Source organism: Chaetodon trifascialis, chromosome 17 (assembly GCF_039877785.1).
Source record: "Chaetodon trifascialis isolate fChaTrf1 chromosome 17, fChaTrf1.hap1, whole genome shotgun sequence".
Taxonomy (NCBI): domain Eukaryota; kingdom Metazoa; phylum Chordata; class Actinopteri; order Chaetodontiformes; family Chaetodontidae; genus Chaetodon; species Chaetodon trifascialis.
This window is the reverse complement of record NC_092072.1, coordinates 21,516,047-21,539,286: the sequence shown is the minus strand read 5'-3', so window position 1 is coordinate 21,539,286 and position 23,240 is coordinate 21,516,047. Positions and strand designations below refer to the sequence as shown.

At 40.7% G+C, this 23,240-nt stretch overlaps 1 protein-coding gene across 1 annotated transcript in view; it reads right to left on the bottom strand.

The window, feature by feature from the left end:
* The window catches only part of LOC139345849 (retinoic acid receptor beta-like), a 170,297-nt gene extending 149,389 nt beyond the window's left edge, over positions 1 to 20,908 (bottom strand). Inside the window, exon 1 of the mRNA XM_070984709.1 lies at positions 20,689 to 20,908. The gene's annotated coding sequence lies outside the window, so the exon portion shown is untranslated. The remainder of the gene's footprint in view (positions 1 to 20,688) is intronic.
* Positions 20,909 to 23,240: the final 2,332 nt, after the last annotated feature.

The following is a 23,240-nucleotide window of genomic DNA, read 5'->3' as shown; positions in this document are numbered from 1 at the left end:
ATCATTGGTTTGTGTTCTGGTGTCCATCTTTCATTCTGTGGGACAATGACAACAGCAAAGGCGAAACAGAGGTCACCGTCTATCATCTGCTGTAACATGCAATTAATCAGCATTTTTGTTTTCCTGGTGTGTATTTGTGTGCGTGTGTGAGTGTGAGTGAAAGCTATAGAGTGTTGGGGGTGGGAGAGGGAGGTTCATTTCAATCTGGATTTGATCAATGCCCCACAATAAATTTGTCTGACTCAGTGTGAGCAGTGAAAATCGAAGAATCGGCAGCAAGGTCAAAAGAGCTTACTGGCCTACAGTACACCCTGCTTTCTACACTACAGTACAATACACACACACACACACACACACACACACACACACACACACACACACACACACACACATCTCCGACACCTTTGGGAACATTACATAGACTTACACTGATTTCCTGGAGACTTTCCTAACCATAACTATTACCATAACCATCACTTGCATAACCCTAAAGCTAACCTTAACCACTGACCCACAAATCAGACATTTTCCAAGTGAGGGCACAGCTGTCCTGAGTTGGCCACGCCGACCACAATTAACTGGTCTTTAGTCTGAAAGTGCCAGGAAGTAGCTTATGTCAGAAACACACACAAACACACACATACTCACACACACTCACACAAACATAGGTAATGCTGCAGTTAAGCAGTAGGATCCTAGCTGTAGCTCCACAGTTGTCCCAGACTTACAATTACAGCAACATTAAAAACACACTATCAGACAGTAGCTTGAAATGAAGAATTATATCTTGTGTTGTGTCATTTTTTGTGAATATCTATGTTAATTGAACTTTTCATATTTCATAACAGCACATGTTACGCTGTATGTCCCAATTCTATATATTCATATTATTAACTCGCAACAATGTAATACTAATGTTGATTAGCATACTGACAAATATACTTCAACTGTTTTGGCAATGATTTTATTAGTCAGTCAGTTACTAATGGTTTTTTACATTTCTTTCTGTGTTTTTGCCAGTACTGGAGAGGCAAACAGCTTATTTGACATTTGCTTTAGACATATTCCTGCTGACATACACAGGAATTGACCGAACATGAACACAAAAATGTTTATGGATCTCTTTCCTGTATTCTTCCATCATTCTTTTTGTCTTTATGTTTATCATCATTTTTAATTATTTTGTTACTAATGCAAGACTTTATTCTACTGTTATTTTATACATATATACACATTCTATCTATCTATCTATCTATCTATCTATCTATCTATCTATCTATCTATCTATCTATCTATCTATCTATCTATCTATCTGTATGTGTGTGTATGTGTGTGTTTTCCTTTGTTTATTCTTATTTATCCTCTCTTTTGTCTTCTCACAATTTGCTGCAACAACCTCAGTTTCTCACAGGGATCGATAACATTTTATCTAATCATTAATCATATAATATCTTATCCTCTCCAGACTAAATGCTGTCGAGGGAAAAAAATGAATAGAAAGCTAGTGTCTGTTGTCAAGAGTTCCTCTATACAGCACACAGCAGATCATTGCACCTTTGGTGCACATGAGTTACACATTTCTCCAGGGCCTGATATGATAGTATGCATTTGTATTCTGTTGGCCGCCCAGTCAGCGATACTCTCATTGTCCTTTTTTTCCTTTCTTTCTTTGGAAGGCTTGGCAGAGTCCATCTTACTAAAGAGGTGGAAATCAAACCACCATTTGAAAGGCTCCTCATATCCCAGCATCATTTGCTAGATTGGTTCAGCATTGTGAAGTCCGAAAGCTTTAGTGCGGATTCTGCCTCTGAGAAGCCGGTGCTGTCTCTGTGAGATCAAAGCAGCTGAGACCAGATGATCTGTGCAGTGTTTAAGACAGCTCTGAGGGCCTGCAGACGTGACTGGACTGCCTAGACCAGGTCAGAGGCCTTAGAAGAGGTGATGGATTCCATCAGCCTCGAGGTGAGATGGATGAAATGTGAAGTGATGGAGGCCTGTTGCCTAATGAAGGCTTCAGAGGAGAAAGAGCTTTGAACGTGGTGGGGAGAGCAAGGTAACATTTACGTTCAAGCATCTTACTAGAATAATGATTACAGGTGGAACGTACTTGACGTGCTATCTTTAACATGAATAAAGTGTGCTGGTTTGAGTCTATGCAAACAAGCCTTATAGACTAATCCACCCCCGGATTTATGCACAATGCTCTGCAGAGGTGCCAGTATTACTGTGGAGGCATACTGGAGCTGAAGGCATCTTCTGGACTGTGAAAGCACTCGACGATCCCCCTCTTCAAAGGGTGGATGTAGCTCTCAAACTAGTCGACCACAGTAGTGGTAAAATTGAGAGAAAAATTAACATTAATGTACCAATTAACATCTAACCTCCATACAAAGGATGGGAGGGACCATGTAATAGATCAGCATTTCCTCCAGCATTTCTTTCTTTGGTGAAAACTGGAAATACACAAGAAATCGTTAAAAGTGGAATTTGCTTCTTTATGGGCTGCAAGCATTACTATGCAGAGAATATAGCTTTAATGAAGCATTAGACTTGTTTTTCTTATGGCCATCACAGTATTTTACACTCTCTGAAGTACATACTGTGATTCTTCTCAGATTTCAGTGAACACAGCTATGCAGGCTATTGTATGTAGCCTTTTTTACTGACATTTCCATTTATTCTGCTGCTACAAAAATATATTGTCATTGGTGTGCAAGCAAGTGTACCAAATAGTATCCTAATCTGTGAGTGAAAATGTAATAAAATGGACTCCAATATAAAAATCATACACTGTAGCAGCAGAGAAAAGGCCTATGTTGTTTAAAACAAGTGTAGGACTGCCAACATTTCAAGCACCCAGGCATTTATTGAATCTGTTACAGGAAGACACCCACCTCTCACAGCACAAAATGAAATAAAGTTTGCTTCTATTCATTTTTTTACTGAAAATGAGTAAACCCCTTTCAAAGCACTGAGGTACAGCAGGTAACGCACAGCTGGCTCCTAATGATTAGAGCAATACTCTTTTATATTGCTTCTGACAATGAGTAAAATATTTAGAAATTCATCCTGTAACAATCTTAAACAATGCTTCTGTGACTGGAATGTGTTAAAATCTGCTGACATCTACTATTTGACTGTCCTAAATCAGTCCTGAGGTTGCACTGTTGGCTACAACTTGGTTTTCCACTACAACAACACGAAAACAGATACTGGTCACAGAGCATCTTGTCGCTTTCACTTTTGATTTTCAGCATGAACGCTTGGAAAACTCATATGCTATCATGATTCTCTCAGTTGTATTAACTAGAAGACATAACTGCTCACTCAGGGGTAAAGGGAATATTGTGTAAACTGGTTTATTCATGAAAACAGAGAGTGGCTGACTCAAAGGTTCATGTCGGTAGAATCAAACTTGAGCCTGAGTACAGACGACAGCTCAGTGTGCAAATGGGACTTTAAAAGGGGCACTGCTTGGCTAAAGCTTCAAAAAGCATTATCAGATCATCACCTGTCAACAGCATGACCACACATAGATTAGACTGAATAAGCTTTATCCAAGTGCTAAAAAAAAGTGACATCAGATTATTAAAATCACAAAGTTTTCATGTGATAACAATGTGCTCTTAACTAAACTGCTATTATTACCATCAACAACCATTAGTGGTGAGTATTTCCAGACGTCTTTCATGTTTTTTGTTTGGTTTCCTATCTTTTCTGCTTCTCTGGGTAATTCTGGGAACAAGTAATCTTCTCCATGACGATAACCACGTTTTTACAGTAACTGCATCAGATTCAATTCTTGTAGAGAAAGCCTGAACTAAAACTATGTTATTTGTCACTTGAGACACCACATGTACACCATCAACTCCTAATTCTACATGATCCGGGAGAATAACAGTGCACACAGAGTGGCACTGACAGCTCGATACACTCACACATGACAGAAAACAGAGAGGAAAAGTCCTCTCCTTTTTTTCATCTATTCTCAAACTGAACAGGAATGTCAGGAATGTCTTCCCCAGGGCCAGAACTGTGTATTTACAGCGAGTGAAATGACCGAGCCTAATTAGCATTCCAGTTCTCTGTTAGTGATCACGCTTCCCCCTCTACTGAATTTCTAACTAAATTTGGCAATAAAAAAAGCTTAATGATGCTCATGTGGAATCACCAGGCACTGAAATCACATTGTGAGAGCATGATAATTATTCAACTCAGGAAATGATACAATGTGCCATATGTGCAAAGTGGGAGACAATACAAACCTACAGCGAGTCAATGCTGAGCAATTCCTCAACCTTTCTTTGTGGTACACAATGACATTATCCCCATCACTCAGCCTGTAAGTTACAAGAATAGCTGAACATTCTTTCCATTGGTGATGAGGAGACTGATACAGATCTCTGTGACTGGGGGAGAGCAGCTTTAACTGACTAATTATCAGGCAGACAGCAAAGTAAGCTATGGATGTAAATACTGTTCTTTCTGACAACCAATCCCCATTTCATTCCTGCAGAACTCTTTCTCCTTCGTATTTGTTGTCAAATAACATTCATCTTAGTCCCATAGCCTTTGAAAAAAGATGAAATTACAGGTGGACTTAGAGACATGTGTGGTGATAGCAGCCTGAATAAAATAATAATAGCTGAATAACAATCAAGTTAGTTAGAGTCAGTTGAGCTTAGTTTGACTATAATTTATGACAATGTTTTTAATCTTTTAAATGTTTACTGTGTTATAGAAATGCAAATCTCTGCATAATGTCTTCATATATAAACTAGCACATGACAGTGACTTATTTTGACTTTTCAAGTAAGCAGTAGCTAACCTACTTCCCACTGGAAATAGTTTGCAATAATGATTTCAGTCAGCAATGACTGGTCTCGCGTAGCATGAAGACTGGAAGCAGCTCGCCAGACAATATTCAAAGTGAAAAAAATTCAATGATTAGAATGGCCTATTACACAATGTATACTGTTTGCTTAACCTGTACTTTAGCAGAAATGTAGTAATGACATTCAGTTGTGTTAAATGTATGCTACAAGCTAGAATTATTTCTTGGCTAACAGCAGCTGGGCCCGTCACTGTGCAAACCACTTTTGGTATCATTGTGCACGTACAGAGACCAAAAACTGTGGCCACTGACCATGTCTGACAACCAGCACTGGAGTCGACACTGCACAGAAGTACTGCATGTATGGATAAATGACTATTCATCAAGAGATATTACAGTACACTATTTTCAACTTTGTGTGTTGGTTAAGCGATTGAGAAATAACTTGTTAATAGTGTGCTTTAAGGCTGTTTGTCTGCACACTTATTAACTTTATGACATCCAGACATAAGATTGATATCAGTCTTCTCAGCTTTCTGAATAAAATGGACTGTAAATTGTCCAAAATGTTGAACTATTCGTTTCTTGATGTATATAGTCATCACCCTGCTTTGTATTCTTTTAATATTGTTTTCAAGTATCTTATGGTATGTCTATGAGAAAAGTGCTTCAACCATGTTTTTCAGATATCCATCTCAATGTCTGATGGAACAGGTACTCTTCTGTTTTAACCAATCCAACAGTTTACGCACACAACACTTCAAGCTTCTCTTTGAGCACTGAATCTGCTACTCTGCTAATATGCAGATGACACAGTGTCTCATGTGAACACAAGGTGTTCAAAGTGCAATTTCTAGTCAAATGTTACCACAACACGTTGTCATGAGTTTCTTGTTGACAGACATTTTAGCACCAGAGTGATTGAAACGAGCAGAATTCATTCAGTTACTTCTCATGCAGTCAGGCTGCTCTACTGTATATCAGCTCTCACAGAGGATGCTGAAGCTACACAGACCTAACTCACTGACAGGGCCATGGCCTGGCCTGCTGCGTCCCGACAGGAAGAGGGAGGGAAGGTGAGCAGGAAGGAGAAGCTCGAGGAGGACAGGGTGGGGTACAGAGTCATGTCCTTGCTTTGAACCAGCTTCCATCTATGCAAAACTTTCCAAAAATAACCCCTGGAATGTCGCGCATGTGAGGCATAAATAACCCTGAGTGACAGTTAAATACCAGGGCGACGCTTGGTGATACAGTGCTCCCTCTGCTCGTCTTCATTGAGGAGGATTTTCAGGAAAATATTGAATGGCTCTGGCTCCACAAGCTGAGAATCTGAAGAGGATTTTCACACCCTGAACACCCCACCCCTCCCCTCTTATCATTGTCGTCTTTGAGGAGCAGGAGGGCAGGGGGGCGGCGAGGTGCCAGGGACACCCCCCTCGCCAGACACAGCGAACGGGTACAAACGCTTGGCACTGTGAGGCAACGAATTTGCCAGCAGCCACTCTGGCAACCATCGACTCTGAAGGTTCAGTGAGAGGTGAATCATCACTCACCAACAGTAAACACAGGAACACACTGCATGCTGTACAGCGCACACTGCCGCAAGCTGCAACTGCCAATATCATCAGCTGGAAATTACAAAGCAAAATAATGAAATTCATGTTAAGTAGTAGCTATTGATGACAGTTGTGTGTCATGGTGAACCAAAGCTGCTGCTGGAACCAAGTGGTTAAAAGTAAGTTTATGCAAAATATTTTCAATTTCTGTCATCAGTTGTTACCTACATGTTGAATATATGTTTCATTAGACTATTTTGCTTTCAAATAATTGAAAATTAATGTCAAAACTTTGTATTTTCTTAAGGGCCCATACTGGTGGTGTCACATGTACCCAGGCAACTACAGATATTTGAATTACTGCTGACCAGTAATTTAATTGATTTCCATGCTGTCACTCCTTGCTGTTGAGTGTCAGGCTGTGACAATCATGGCCAATCACATGCACTACTTTCATCCGCCTTAAACACAGGGCTGTCCTCGTCACACAATAACAGTTCGGGAACCCCGTGGAGAGTTGTGCTCAGAGGAAACGTATTGTTGTCTAGGATGTGCAGGGATTCAAATATGAATACAACAGCTCAAATACACTGCCAAGAGTAAATGATGACTTTTTTTTTGTTAAATCCACAGTTTTGGATGTGCTGAAGATGGAGTGGTCATCATGTTGTCCTTGCAGAATAGTGCATGATTTTGTCCTCACAATATAAAAACCATCTACAGTTAAATACCACCATAATTCAAATGAATGTAGAATGAAAATGCAGATTGTTTTTTGTTTATTTCTATTTTTTAACTATTTTTAGAGTTTAACTGAGTTAGATTTGACAGTTTTACATGCAAAAATGATTGCGAACAGTGGTTGCCTGATTAATCATCATCGTGCATAAAATCTACAAATAAATACTTAAAATAACACTCTTTTGTTTGTGGGAACACAACAACCACACACTTATAGACTTTTAGCCTAACAATCTCTTTCTAGACTTGCTAAAAGCAGATGTGCGCAGCCGTTGCCCTGGCTACCTAGCATTATGGATGGAGAGACCAGAGGGGGCCTGACGGGAACCATCGGTCCAAAGACAAAGTTTTAATTTATCTACTGCTTTTCATGAGACTGTGTGAACTGCTGATTTTCAGTTGCAAACTGCATTAATCAAAGTTTGACGTGCTTTGTGGTTATTTTGCAACAGTTCTTGTACTGACCAACAAATATGACGTATGTAACTATTGTGGTTATTATTCTGGCTGGCTGGCATTGATAGGATAACTGGAATACAACCTTTTCTCATCCGGTTGAAAAAAGTAGAGAAATCCCATGAGGTCTGTGAATCAGGATAAGAAATGCCAGTTTCCCCTCTGCTAAGTGTTAAGGAAACACAGCCACAAACTTAAGATAAGACAGTGTGATATACAGTACTTAAAACACAGTGTTTGATCTACTGTAATTCAATTCAATATGCCTTTACTCGTCCTGCAAGGGGAAATTCCAAAATAAATCATCCATCCATCCATCCATTTTCTATGCCGCTTATCCCTTTCGGGGTCGCGGGGGGCCGGAGCCTATCTCGGCTGTCTACGGGCGAGAGGCGGGGTACACCCTGGACCGGTCGCCAGCCGATCGCAGGGCACATACACACACCATTCACACTCACACTGACACCTAGGGGCAATTTAGAGTCACCAATCAACCTAATGAGCATGTTTTTGGTCTGCGGGAGGAAGCCGGAGTACCCGGAGAGAACCCACGCATGCACGGGAAGAACATGCAAACTTCACACAGAAAGGCCCGACCCTTGCTGCGACCTTCTTGCTGTGAGGCACGCGCACTACCTGTGAGGCACGCGCACTACAGTACCTGCTGCGCCACCGTGCAGCCCAAAATAAATCAAACTAAAGAAATGATTCAGATTCACCATAATTAGTGACTTGACTCAGCTCTCAGCAGGAAAAAGAACTTGTGTGTAACACATGTAAAATGACATGGAGGTGTCAGAGCTACTGGAAAACAGCATTCCATACATATTTTTACAGTATTAAGTTTCATGTAGACTATTGATTTTTTCCTTCCATGTGGTCTACAGCTGTATTTTCAGCAATGCTGGAGGCATGACATTAGGGATGGCAGTGTTGGTTGGTCAGTCCACCTCTTTGGCCCAAACTGCAATATCTCAACAGCAATTGGACAGATTGCCAGGAAACTTTGTTCATTCATGGTTCCCACGGGACAAAACCTATCCTAGCACCATCATTAAGTCAAATTTAAAATAAGTCCAATATTTCACAGTAATTTCAATGACACTACCATCAGCCTCAGCTGTACTTTGTGTCTAGTCTGTTAGCATTCTAACACATTAAGCTAAGACGGAGTGAACAATGTGATTCAGTTGCTGAACAGCAGATCAAGAAATGAACACATTCAGAGAATCTTTTTGTATGACATCTACTTTTTGTCTTTTGGATTTGATTTTACAAGAAAGCAGCCTATCTCAGCTCTTCTCTAGACAGCGATGCGACTTCAGACATTTGAACGTCCTTGAACACACGACCAAGGAGAGTTTTAAAAAACACAGTGCTTCCACCCCCTGTACAACACAGACAACAACAACTGTGGAAAAGAATAATACCAGCTAAATGTTGAATTATGTACTAAACCCATAAAGCAATTTTCAAGTCTCTGTAAGATGCTTTTCAAAGCTCACTAAGATGAACAACTGCACATATGTGAATATGAATATCATTTCAAATATATGAATCATTATTCATGCTATATAATTCAGAGTCTGTCTTATCTTTGTCCTGTCAGGTGTCTTGGATATTCAGACGGCTGCAGGGGGAAAACAGGCATACAGGCTGTAATTAACCAGAGGATCAAACTAAAGAAATGATTCAGATTCACCATAATTAGTGACTTGACTCAGCTCTCAGCAGGAAAAAGAGCTTGTGTGTAAGCAGCATGAGTGTGTTCATCTGTTGTTAACTAGACTTACTCAAGTGTAGTTCATTAAGGCAGCCGACTTTCTGCATATTAAAAGGCAGTTAAGCCTCACTGCTGAGTGGTGAGTGCATTTGAACATAATTTTCCAGTGTAGTCGCTTTAATTACTTTCAGAAAGGCCCAGTATAGAAAAAATATACTGAAAAAGTTGAAATAAAAAAGAGAAAAAGAAGTAAAAGGAAGTGAGGGATGATGTTGAGGGAAACAGAAGCAGGAGGGAAAGACCTGAGAGAAAATGAGGGTTTGTCTCTGCTCTTGCTACATTCACCATGAGACCATTATGTCATATATAAATCCACTTGAAAGTTTGACAGCAACTTTGCTGCTGTGTAAGACACCACCTGTACTCTCCCATTTGGAGACAGAAACGACAGCAGAAACGATGAACTACTGAGCTAAAAGACCTTACAGAAACACCCCAACAGTAAAGGAGATGTCCGGTAACTCTGCAGCACTGAACACTGCCTAATGTCTCTCCATTAGCATCTGATGCTCTGCTTTGTATTTGCTGGTTCTTTAACTGTGTTCAGTCAGAACAAAAAGCATACTTTTGGGGGTTAAAGGTGTTCTAGAAAAGAAGGGGTTTCTCAGGCTATTTGACCCAACAACCACTTCTGATGAGTGGCAACTTTAGATGTGACTGCAACAAAGTCAGTGAAAAGACTGGAGCTCAAATTGTATGCACTGTATTATAACAGTGTAATAGAGTTTACTATAGGGTTAGCATAGCACACACTATTCATTACATACTGAATTACAAAAATAAATCACCAATTCAATGCATCAACTGGCAAAATCACCCAAATTGACCCAAGTTTGACAATCCCTGTCATATCTGCCACCGCTGAGCACTCATCCTCCTCAGCTCAGAATGACTCATAACTATCTGAGGAGTGCAGTGGTATGAGGAGGATGACTGGACTGGTCATATAGGTATATTTATAAGTTGTATACTGCTGAACGTGTAGTTAACAGTTGCCTTCAATTGAAAAGAAAATGAGTCTGAACAAAGGGCTTGGGGTAGCAGTTTGCACATGGACATAGCATGACATTACTGTGCCAGTGGACTTCTGATAGATACTATGTATGATGTGGTTTATTTAACCCCCTTCCATACCTGTAAAATTAGACCAAATGTCTATCCAAGACATACCCAAAGTAAATTGAAAGCTGTTCTTGAACCATTTGGAGCACATCCATGGTTTAGAATGCAACACTCTGATGGTTTATCCCCAGCAGTCAGAAAAACTGCGAGTGCTACTGGCACTGAGTAATAGAAGTTTGAAGACACTGAAGTAGAAGGTCCCACGTGAATGTTTTTGTGCAAATAGATGCCTGCAGATGACTATATCCAGACCTATTTGCTGAAAAAACACAATGAGACCACAGCATGATACCATACCCAAGTCCAAGTAATCTAGATAAATAGTTATATTTCTATCTATATTTAGGCCATCTAAATTCAGATTTGTGTTTGAAGTAGGAATTTCAATATTGAGGTCATTTACTACATTTATCATTTCAAACACTCGTGTAATACCATTATCAACACTGAATTCCTTGATTTGGCTGTAAATTACTTGTTTTTGGAAATTTTACAAATAACTCAATCTTTCCAAAAAAGAAGAGAACAAGGCACCTTTGTTTGTCTGGACCTTTGCCAATGTAACCACAGCATATTTGTCAGTATTGTCCATTGGGAGATTACGATGAGAGTTGTGAGATGGTGTGTATGTGTCGAAGTTGTTTGACCTTTTAGCTCAAACAGCAGTGAGTGAGAAGAGACTGACAAAGAGTACAAGTGATTTACCACAGCCTCCAAAAGACACATTACAGCACATGAATATGCCAGAGTATTAGGTAACCAAGAGGATTATTCAGATGAGAATGAGAGTCATTTGCATTGCAAATTAAAGCAGTATTTAAAGCAGAGTAACATGCCCTTCAAATAACTTCTGCTGCAGAAAAATCCCAGTTCTCCTCCCTTTTAAAACAGTTATAAGGTGGGAAGTGCAGCACATGAAAGAGTCAGCGCTTCCACTGAACATCACTATCACACTGAATTATCAACGGCTCGGCCTCCTCTCTTAGATATGGCAGACTGTGTCATAATCATTTCATGGACAGTTTTGAGAGGGAATTCAACATGTGATTAATTCATTAAAATCACTCTGTGTTCCTCCCGCAGGTTGAATTGCTTAAAGACTCAATAAGCCCTTATGATGAACTGTGTGTTGCTGAAAGTGTACAGGGAAGCAGAATGAAGATGCAAAGTCATGCAGTGTGCAGGATTGTGTTTGTATGTGGGTGATTTTATGTCTATGCCGCTGGGGATGTTGAAAGTAATAGAGAAAGAGTGTTGTACAACTTGATGATTGATAAAAAGTTACAAAAATGTTCAAACGTGTCATCAGGTCAGAATACTTTTCCCATGCATCTATGCATGTAATTGATATATATGCTATCGGATCAGTGCTTAAAGTGGGTCAGTAATCATGGTATGGACTACTGGCATGTTCAGTTTCTGCCCTGTAACCATCACTCAGCGCTGTCACTTTCTAATGAATGGAGGGAATCATGGTGTAGTTACTGTAATGAGTAAAATAGGACTGCTCAAACTGCTGCAAGAGGAAGCAAAAATGTGAAGTTGCTGTGTGAGGTACAACATGTTATCTAACTTAAGCTGGGCTCAGACTACAGGAGTTTTAAAATCCTGACCGATTTTGAAATCCGGTTGCATCATCAAGGGGAAACTTCACAGATGTTCTTCTCTCTAATCTCAAACATGCACACACTACAAAATCTGAAAATAATCATGCACACACTCCAGGATATTATTAAGATTATCATGGCAGAGGGAGCAATGCACCACCTCACGTGATCTCACATGATCTCATCACACCTCAGCATTGGGATTTGAAAACACAGGGAATTCTAGCACCCCACCCTGGGCTACCCCTGAGCACTGTCCACACACCCCTAACATTTGAGACAATGAATTCTAAAATCATCATGAGGCCACCACTTGCTTTAAAATATCAGAGCAACAAGGATTGGGTTAACTAGTTCCTTCATTAAGTGACTACAGTTCCATGGTCAGACTCAGATATCTGATTGAAAGTGAAATGCTGTGAACATCCCTGCATTATATAAATGAAAACATAAAAGTGCAGATAAATTCAGTACTTAGTTTATTTATGTGTTACTTCAAGGATATTTACACATCATTGACACATTATGATTCAGCTGTGATTTTGAGAGAGGCTACTGGCAAGAGAGACAGTTGGTAGAAGAGGGTGATTATGACAATGGATGGCAACATAAATACAGTCATTGGTGGAGCATGTTTCTGCACCTATGCTAGGCAAATTCATCGCTTCTCTCTCCATGTTAGAAACTAAAATCCATGTGGCATGTTTTACAAAAAGCATGACAAACTTTTAGCCTTTAGGCAGTTGCTCCATCCCTCTCACTTCATCCTTCTTGTTCTTGTTCTTCTACTTGTCCATCGATGTTACAGCTAATATTTTACACACACACACACACACACACACACACACATATATATATTACATACATTAAAATCGAGGACGGCAGGAGAAAGGAATGAATTACTGGAGAATCCCAGGAAAAATGTAGACATAAAATGTAGAGGCAAATGTAAAGAAAATGGAGACTGCCATGGTGCAACAACTTACTGCAGTAATACTTTGTAGTGACAGTAAACAAAAGCAGGAGCGGCAGCAATAAGTCTGCAAGCAGTTCAGGAGTTTTAAGGCTGGATCTGTAAAGCCCTTACATTAACACATAATCTGGGCCGATCATTGGGACCAACCAAAAGCCCAAATCATACTTCTCTTCACTAGGCCCAAAACTACCGCAGTCCAAGCCAGGCTTCAGATGTCGGCCAGCATCCCTTTTCCATTAAGTTATGTTTACATATTATGCATTTGGAGCACTAAATATGTTTTCAAAGAAAACAAATGTAGCTAGAATTTCCTTTTTTTTTTCTTTCTTTCTTTCTTTTTTTTTTGAAAAATGTAATCTTATAAACCTAAAAATTTTCAACCGGGACTTAAGGTATTTAGGCGATTGAGAAACTTGTCAATTTTAGAAAGCTACGTGTTATTTCAGTGTGTTAGAGATTATTATAGCAGCAACTATTATATCAACATTTAGATAAAGATCAGATCATACTTAAGATACACAATGTTAGTGGACTCAGCTCTGGATCAAGGACAGGAGTATCATATGACCAAAGTATTTTCTATATTGAAATGTGTAATTCTTATGCCTCCCAAGGATGTACTGTATATATCCTATGCAGGCTTCTGGTGAGTACTGACACCCTTGCTATTCCAATTCAAGCACTATCAGACAGCAATACAAGAACCTCCTGTAAAAGTACACCTCATCTGGACAGACACTGGTGTATTCTTTTTCACAGAAAACAAATAAGTCCTTTTTTCTGTTAGGACACGATTCAAAACAATTAAAGTTGGGGAAATAAGATGCACAATGTCTTCTTTTGGGGTTATTGTTTCGATACCCCACCCATTTCCCCCTCCATTGTCATCAGCGCCAGCTCCTTATCTGGCTAATGAAGCATAGCAAACATGCTGATGCAATTTTTACATAAGGTTCACGGAAACAAATCAGTATGCCGGTTAAGTTCAGTCTTCTACTGAACAAGATATCTTTCATTCATTATTGATGTTGTGTGAGAGGAGCTTTCCCCTGAAGGCACACTAGGATTCCCATAGCCAGACTCGGCATCAAAGGCTTCTCTATAATCTTGTCTTCTCTTTTCCCACCCCTCCACTCCCTGACTCTCCACATTACATGGTCCATCTTACTCATTTACTGCTTTCCCTCGCCATATGTGTTTAATTATGCTATCACTTGTAGTAGATAATATGATAGCAGGATGAACAGTGCAACGTCTGCTATTTATGATATCCTTATTAAGTGTTAAATTTCCATGTATAAGAGCATTGATTGTACATGGATGTATGGCACTGTGCAGCTAACATTGTTTCATCTCTGCATTATCTTACTAATTTACAGTGCACATTAGCACACTGTGCACGAGGCAATATACCCGCCAGGTTTGGAGTTGGACTCTGTAGACTAGTGCACTTAAGAGTCAGGTATACCTCTGCATGAAGGTGATGCTGCCGCAGCAACAGACCTGTCATTTGTGTAGAACTCAAAGATTCTGTTTAGACCTGTACTCACCTAGCACGGAAACACTACAGATTTAAGTGTCAGTCCAAATGTTTCCAACCTGTGGCTACAATCTGATGATGTGACGAAATATTAAACTTGAAAACTTGTTACTCACAAACAATAATTAGCTTGAAAAGCTGAATTTGCTAAAGTTAAGTGGCTCAAAGACTTACCAATTAATTAACTTGATAGCTGATGTAATGTGCTGCAGGTGATGTTTTTCATTTCAACCAGTTAACAGACGCCCAGCTTGAGAAGCTTGCTATCATTAAGTGAAGGAATTGATTTGACTTTATCTTTACCAATTCTAACGAACGAGGAGAGATAAAAGATCTGAGTTATTATTATTATTTATTACGAGCATCAGAAATTTAGTGAATCCAAATGGAAAATAGAAGCAGCCATTGGTACGCAGGCTGCCTTTATGCATCCAACTGTCATGTTCTGAAAGGTTCTACAAAGGTACAGTATCCAACGAATGCGGCCTTCTTTTGCCAGGATTTTAAGGACATACTTGTGCATCCTTTGTAGCTCTCAGTATTCCAGAACACCATCAGTATATCACAATTTGTCCACTACTAAAATAACTGCAAAACTAATGACGTTCCGTCAGCCTCAGCTTTACTTTGTGTTTTGTGGAAATGCTAACATACCAAGATGATGAATGTGGTAAACACTGTACGCGCTAAACATCAGCATGTTAACATTGTTAGTGGCTGTAGACTCTTAGTCTGGGGTCGGCAAACAGCTGCATACCATGGTTACTGCAGCGTCCAAATAGCCTGCATAGTCTCCAAATGTGTCTATGCACATACAACACTGGTACCACAGACACCACAGACTCTGAACATTCAGATGCAGAAGAATTGCTTCCAGAGTAACGAGCTCCATTACTTAGAGCAGTGATAGAACAAACCAATTAGCTTCTGGTACTTACATACTGAGTAATGCTCTCTGTTTAAGAAGAAAAAACTTCCTTGCAGGTCTACTGTTGAACGGGCTGTCCATGACTTACATGGTTGGGCTCACGCCACCATAGTTTGGAGTTCCATTCTCAGGAGCAAGGCGCAGACATCGCCATGGTTCTCATCCTGGTATGCAGGGAGCGGGAATGTCTCTAAATTATTACATAGTACTACTGTTAATAACAGCCTACAAGACATATTCATCATTAGAAGCAATTGCAGTCAATCTCTTTCTGACATAATATTTGGCTTCCCGACACCTCTGCTCCTCCTCTTCATCTTGACATGTGTGGAGAGGAACATGTTACGTGGAATTTGTGAAGCAGTGAGTGGAGGCTCTCAGGGGGGCAGGCAGGAACTGTCACCCCCTCACAGACAGTTAGCCTCAGCACACACCCTGGGAGCGAACACAGCTGCCTCAGCAAACAGTGGGCAAAAATAGGGAAGTGAAAGGAGGGGAAAAGAATTGGAAGGGTTGGAAGGGAAAATTCATGATACTGTACATACGCTATAGAGCAGGGGTGGGAATGTCTGGCCTCCGGGCCGTATTCTGCCGAGAGGCTGTTTGATCCAGCCCACAAGGTAATTTATAAATACACAGAGCAACTCACAAATACAAAATAATGTCTAGACAGCAAGTTTTTTCAGCGATTAAAGAAAATAGCATAACATAGTAGACTAACACGTCTTTCTGAGTCGTACCTGAACGCAACATAGTCATAGTGGTTACATTGGTTACAGTGTTATAAGCGTCACCACAGCATACATCATGGCGGCTGTCAAGAAAACAAAAGTAGATGAGGAATGTCACACTTTCCAAGAGAAAGTTACAAAAGTCTGTGTGATTTGACCTTCATGGTGGACATTATCAAGAATGTCTGAGAGCTGAAGCTCAAGCTCCAGTCAGCTTCTCAGCTCTCTGCTTTCAAATGTGAAATCATTTGAAGGGAAATTAAAGCTGTGACACGTGCGACTGGAGAGAGGAATTTTTCTACTCCACAAGAACAAAAGCTGCTGTGACATCTGAATATGGTGCTAGACTGCTCACAGCTGACTGACCCAAACCTGGAAAAGCAGCTGCAAGTAGTATCACCATCCTCATCATCATCACTACCATCTGACGCCTCATCAAAGAGAAGCAGTTCCAACCATTGTCCGAGAGGTTAGTGTGATATGTGTTCAGTAATTTAGTACGGCCCTTGTAGGATGTTCTATAAATTGAAATGGCCCCTAACAGTAAACAGGTTCCCCACCCCTGCTACTGAGCTTACTTATAAATGTAATTTGATTATTAAATTATTTTTTATGGGATTAATTCTTAATTTTAATGCACCAACATATCCAAGGTCTTCCTCTCTGTAAGGTGTATTATTCTTCACCAAAGAGCAGCCACCCCTAAAAGAATTTCATTAGTCTGGGTTTCAGAGTCTCATTATAGCCTACATGTTTTTAAAAGGGTGTTTTTAAAACGCAAGATTCAGAAGGAAACTGAATTTATGTATTTTGGAGTCCCAAATCCAGACCAAGCTAAACTTTATGTTTCAAGTCCTAAACAAGTCTTTGGCCTAATTCACCAAATGTATTTAAACAGCAATAATGCAGTGAATTTACAGAAATAATGAATGCTGAAAATGTTCTATTTATACTTTAAGATAACATTAAATGGAAATTATCAGACGTGCCTTGGTGTTTAAATCCTGTGACACAGCTTCACTTTGTATGTGAGCTGAATGTTTCTCACGTTTCTGTCTGTTTTTTGTTGAGCGCAGCAGAGTCATTAAAACAAAATGTGATAATCTGTCATGTCATCTGTTCTCTATCAGCTGGTCTGCACTGTCAGCGTTTCCTTCAGCCCAATGTGATTGGCTGCTGCTGGGTTGACTCAAAGTCTACCCGTTGTCAAGAAGATAAATATCAGTTTTCATCACAGGACTTGGGGAAGATATCATTATCAAGTCCAGATGACGTCATGTGCCACTGGTGTTCGCTTCAGACTCATGACGCGAGTCCAAGTCACATCACATGAGCCCACTCTGCTGCCTATCTGGAGCTTTGCTTGCTATTACCACATTATTAAGGTGTATTATTAAAAATATGATTGCAGGACTAACCTGCCATAGGGTAAAGACTTTTTGTTGAGCTTTTCTATCACACAGAAACAAACTTAAGTGCATGCATTAGTTCAGTGTTGTTGACTGTGTAGTTGCTATGGCTGCTTTGACGTTCATGTTCAGGTCTGTCCTAGTGTAAAATCCTCTAAAATACTTGTAACTTGTTATCAGTAACTACTATATAGAACTGATCCTGACCATATGAATTAATGCAGAAACCACTCAGCATTTAGTATGACATCATTTTCATCTGGACTGAGTTTCTTCAGCATCCCCATCTCTGAGTTTTTCCCAGCGTTTTTGTGTACGTTTCCTTCTCTGTCAGTATGAAAACAAGTCACTATGCTACTTCAAGACCATTTTCACACACAATGACTTTATGTTGTTTATTATTGTAATTTATACTATGCACACACATTTTTAATGTCATTTCTCTAACTGTCTGACCCCTGATGGGAATCAATACATTTTATCTGATCTTAATTTAAATACAGCTTTATTGAGAGGCACAAGATTTTCTAATAATATAAACACATTATAGAATATTTAAAAATAATTTTGACAGAGGGCCGACAATAACTGAACACTTTGGGGTTAAGTTAATATTGTACTTTAGTGGAGTGGAAATTCCGACAAATCTGTAATTTAGGCTTGACAGTTTATTCTTGACCTTGGAAACAGCAGACAAAACAATCTCCCCTCAACTTCCACTTTCTCACTTGCTGTGGCTCTTTGGGTGATGTCACACTTTTCTAGTTTGCCCGATTGTCATAGACCTGATTATCCATTATTCATTAGCGTCTTTAGGATTTCTTGTCAAGTTAAAAATTTTACTCAACTTTAAGCAGTAAGAGGACTTTGAATCTCAACTTTGTAATTAATCCAATGACACACAAGCAGTTGACACACAGTGGCTGGAAATCAAGGCTTAAAACGCATAAGGAACAGCTCAAAATGGAGCATCAGTGTAACCCTAATGTGCATCTCGCTATATGTTACATTGTAGAATTCAACACTTACTCCTCAAACACAGTTGAGTCATTTGAAGTCTAGACTCTGTGACAGTGCAGTGGAGAAAATTCTAGCACTGTAATAAGGTTGAATCTGTTTTTTAAAGAGGCCTGAGTTTCATCCTCAGAAGACTTAAATGAGATGAGACAGAGAAGCAACAGCGATGTCTTTGAAACTCAGCTGAGCATCTCTGACTACAGTGAACTGCCCTTCAGAATGTCACACAGCACTGTGATAGATCTCCTCTTATCCCTGAGAGCATTTTGCCACCTACTGACTGTTAGTGGTAATCACATGACTAATCACATTTCACACACACTTTCCTCACACAAGACATGCAGGGTGCAGTCGCAAAAGTTTGTGTTATCCATGATTAAAATCACATTTGAAAAATCCATGATGACAAATGTGAGGAGTCAATGTTTTCCTGTCGAAAAATATGTGGATACTGAGCTTTGAAAGGAACGATGGGGAAAAAAAGCTTGGAAAAAGAAGAAAACCAGGCCCACCTCTGAGTAATGTAAATCATGAGAAAATAAAAATGTATGGAATAATTAAACGCTTTGATTTGGGCACAAGGCTCAACATGAAAGCAGTAAAGAAACACTTGAATCACTGATGGAATTAAGCACATTATTAATGTAGTCTTACTTCAGGCTATTGCATCTCTGAGGTTCATCCTTTGATATCTTCCAAAGTCATTAATATTGCATAGTGTAGCTGAAGTCTTAATCACCAGATCCACCAGTGTATAAAGCACTACTTTTTATCCTGAGAGAAGATTTCTCTCAGAAATAAGTTGCAGACAATATCAAACCAGCAATCATAGAAGCACAAACTGCCATTGACTTTGAAATCCCCATTGACAGCATGTCATTCTGTCATGGCTTCGTTTCCCCCTGATGGCATTTCACAGAGGACAATGCTGCGGTGCGCATACAAGTGGGTTAATTAAAAGATTCATAAGTCAATCAGAGAACATTAACATACTCGAGAGTGGTTTCAATGCACAGGGTTCAGCGCGAGAAAACATCAAAGGGTTTAAACTGCAGGCATGAAAGGCATGGGAAATGAGCTTTCAAAAGGAGAGGCACTGCCAAAGCCTGCAGGAGGAGAGGAGCCTCTCGCTGACTCTCAGGTACTCTGAGCCTCACACCCCACCGGCTGCAGGAGGAGGGGGAGCAGGAGAAGAGCTCAAACAATCATGTCTTGTTTTTTGAAATCATCCTCTCTGTTTGTGGATCAAGGCACATTATTGCTTCTTATACCCAATTCTGATATGTATTTCTATAAAGTGTTTTCTGTGCTGCCGAAATATGAATAAATGCATTAAAACCAGTTCTCCTTTTTTGAACATCAATCGCTTTTTCATCAAACACTACCATGAAAACCTACACTTGCAAAGCATGAATGCTGCTGTGGATGCTGTAGTTTCGTTTAAACAGTGCATGCTGGGTGTTTGTGCTGTGCAGAGTAACAAATATCCAAGATGCATCACTGCACTTTGCTGGACTTTTACCCAATTTTACGCTGGTCAGTTGTGGGTTGCAACAGGTAAGTACCATCAGGTTCACACCCATCATCTTCATCATCATCATCATCCAAGCTGTAACCGCCAACGCACCGCATTCATTCTCGATGGCCATGAGCAGCATTGCTGAATCAAAACTAAAAAGGCAAGTGTGGTGGCACTGAAGTTGGCTGGATGTTTGTGGCTGCACGGTCCAAAGCTCTGTCACTTGCAGACGCACCAAAACAAACCAGTCAGGTGCCTGGATGAAAGCAGCCACGCGTCATAGCCTGACCCACTTCACCCATCGACACTAAGCTCCGCACATGACAACTCTGATGAGCTGCAGCATATTTCCACGTCGCATAAGTTTTCTGGTGTGTTTTCAACATAAATCACAAATATTTATACAACACAAAGAGTCATCCGCCCCAGTATTTTCTTAATCCAGACATGACAGCGTGAAGAAACTTACCCACATCCCGCAGCTGCTCCTGACATCTTAATTTCAAACTTGTATCCTTAGTTGGTGCTCCTCGCCCTCAGCAGCTTAACCTTTGCCCGAAAGCAGCCGCGCGAAGAGGAGAGTCGCCGATATTTCCTCTTGGGAAGGTGAGGTGAAGTCCTTTTGGCACAGGGTACCCGACCCGACGGCGCGCAGCCGCTGCTCTCACACCGAGCGCTTTATTATTTCTAACGGGCGCGCGACCGCAACACGGCAATACGGGGTCTAACCCAGCGTGATGGGAGCGCTCGTTAAACTGACACTGTTAACCACATGACACGAGCATTTAGGTGGCGCTCACCCACACAACACAGTTCGTCTTCACTGTGACTTCAGCGCGGAAACGTTACAGAATGTCTGGAGTGCAGAACTATGGGCTGAATGGTGTGAAATGGGGGGTTATGACATAAACGTTGGAAGCATATCCACAATAATAATAATAAAAATATTAATAATATTAATATTATTATCGCTGCTGTTTGCTGTTTCAGTAGTTATAGCGGGGACGGGGAACGTGGGGAAGGGGAACACAAGCTGTACCATGGCTCGTCTGTGCTCCACGTCCTGTCTGAATGGTGACAGCATCACACTCCGTTCGCGTAACATACCTGCTGCTGTGAGCGGGGACGATAATTACACACTGTTAAAGTCCCAAGACGCCGGCAGAGCAGGCGTAGAATATCTCAATGAAACACGACGGTGTGACCAGAGGAGGGTATCGCATTACGCGCGGGTGCGCACAGCAAGCGCACCTCCACATATGCACACACAGTGAACTTATGATGGAGGAGCGGTAGGGAAGACCATTATGTACTGTGGCAGTCTACGAAAAACTCGTGCAAATAAGTTATAAGAAAGCCTAGGCACGTGCCAGCGTACTGTGCATGCAGGCTCTCTACACTGATGGCTGTGTGTGTTCACTGTGCGCGCTCACAGCCAGCAGTGTGTCGCTGGTCGTCCAGCACGTTCAATCGTGGACGAGTTAACAGAAAAGTCAGACGAATCAGAGTGTACGCCCGTGATGCTGCTGTATGCATGCTTTCCACGGCCATTCCTTTGAGGAGAGCAGGGGAGGAAGACAAAGCTCTGTGGGCGAACAGCAGGCGGGGGGTCGTCCCCTGCTGCACGTACCTGTGTGATATCCACACACAGCCAGTGAGTTGTCAGAGAACCTCCCTAGAATGAGGTTTTTATTATTTAATATTTGTACCCTCAATGTCCTATGACTTTTGATTTTTTAGTAAAGGATTGTATTAAGGTTTCATGAACACGCATGGCATCGGCCATTTTTATTGTCAGAATTATAAAGATGCTTTGTGATCATCATAATCTTTTTTCTAGTGTTCTTGACAGCTCCATACTTCTCTAACTTGTAATTAAAGCCTTGAGTTGGCCTCATTAACAGCTCAGTCTAATCAGCGCTGCTGTGTTGGACAGGCTGTCCACAGTGGGCCACCACAAGGAAGTGATACCTGTGGAAGAGATGAAGAAGACATCCCTATACTTAAAGATTTGAAGATGTTTTTTACAGTAACAATATACAAACTAATTTATATAGTCTTGTCTTACTTAATGTCACTCGACAAGACAAGGGATAAGACTGTCATTTATTTGTGTGCTCATCCCACTGAGCAGGCATCCAATCCACTGAGTGTCCTTGAGCAATAAGGCACTGGATCCAAATAACAGAATACATTTTAAAAGCACATTTTCACACACAAAAAAGATCAGGACAATAACACAGCCAACCTGACAGTTAGAGAACGCCAGTCACTGGGTGGAAGAGGCTCAGAGAAAAGACTCGGAGAGGAAAGCAGGTGCACACAAGCACAGGCAGGTTCTCTGACAACAATTCTATCTGGACTCCATTTATTTGAAATCTGTTGCTCAGAAACTGGACAACACTGGACATTTTTAGAGTTGGGAGGGTTAAATTACTTTTAAAATTCAAGAGATTCCAAAATACTTCATTGTACACAAACACTCAAAGCACAGCCATGTCCACATACAGCAGAGGACACAGAGGGGACAGAGAAAACAGAGGAGGAGGTGGAAATAACATTACACTAATGTGTTCTCCTACATTGTGTCTAGTTTTAGCATTTATAGTGTCCAACGTGCCTCCATGCACACTTTCTTTGATTTAAGATGCCTCTGTGAATTAAACCCACCCACACAGAAGTAAGAGTTCCCATTGGTCAGAACAGGAGGGTCCTTTCAGCCTCCAAATGTCCTCCATAGCATCAACCTCACTGCTTCAACACGGTGACAGAAAACGTAGAGGCAAGATAAGGCAAGTCGTACAGAATGATTACGTCACAGAGGTATTCAAAGGTAAAGAAATGCGTAAAAACATCAATCAAAAACACAGTAAAAGGGGAGATATAGAGGACCCTGTGGCTCAGTGTTTGTGTTTATACCATACAGCTGCTACGTCCCTGGTTTGATTCGAGCCATGGACCTTAAAGGCGTCTCACTGGTGCAGCAATAGCGCCCTCTTTGATGTCCCTATGGGGCAGGAA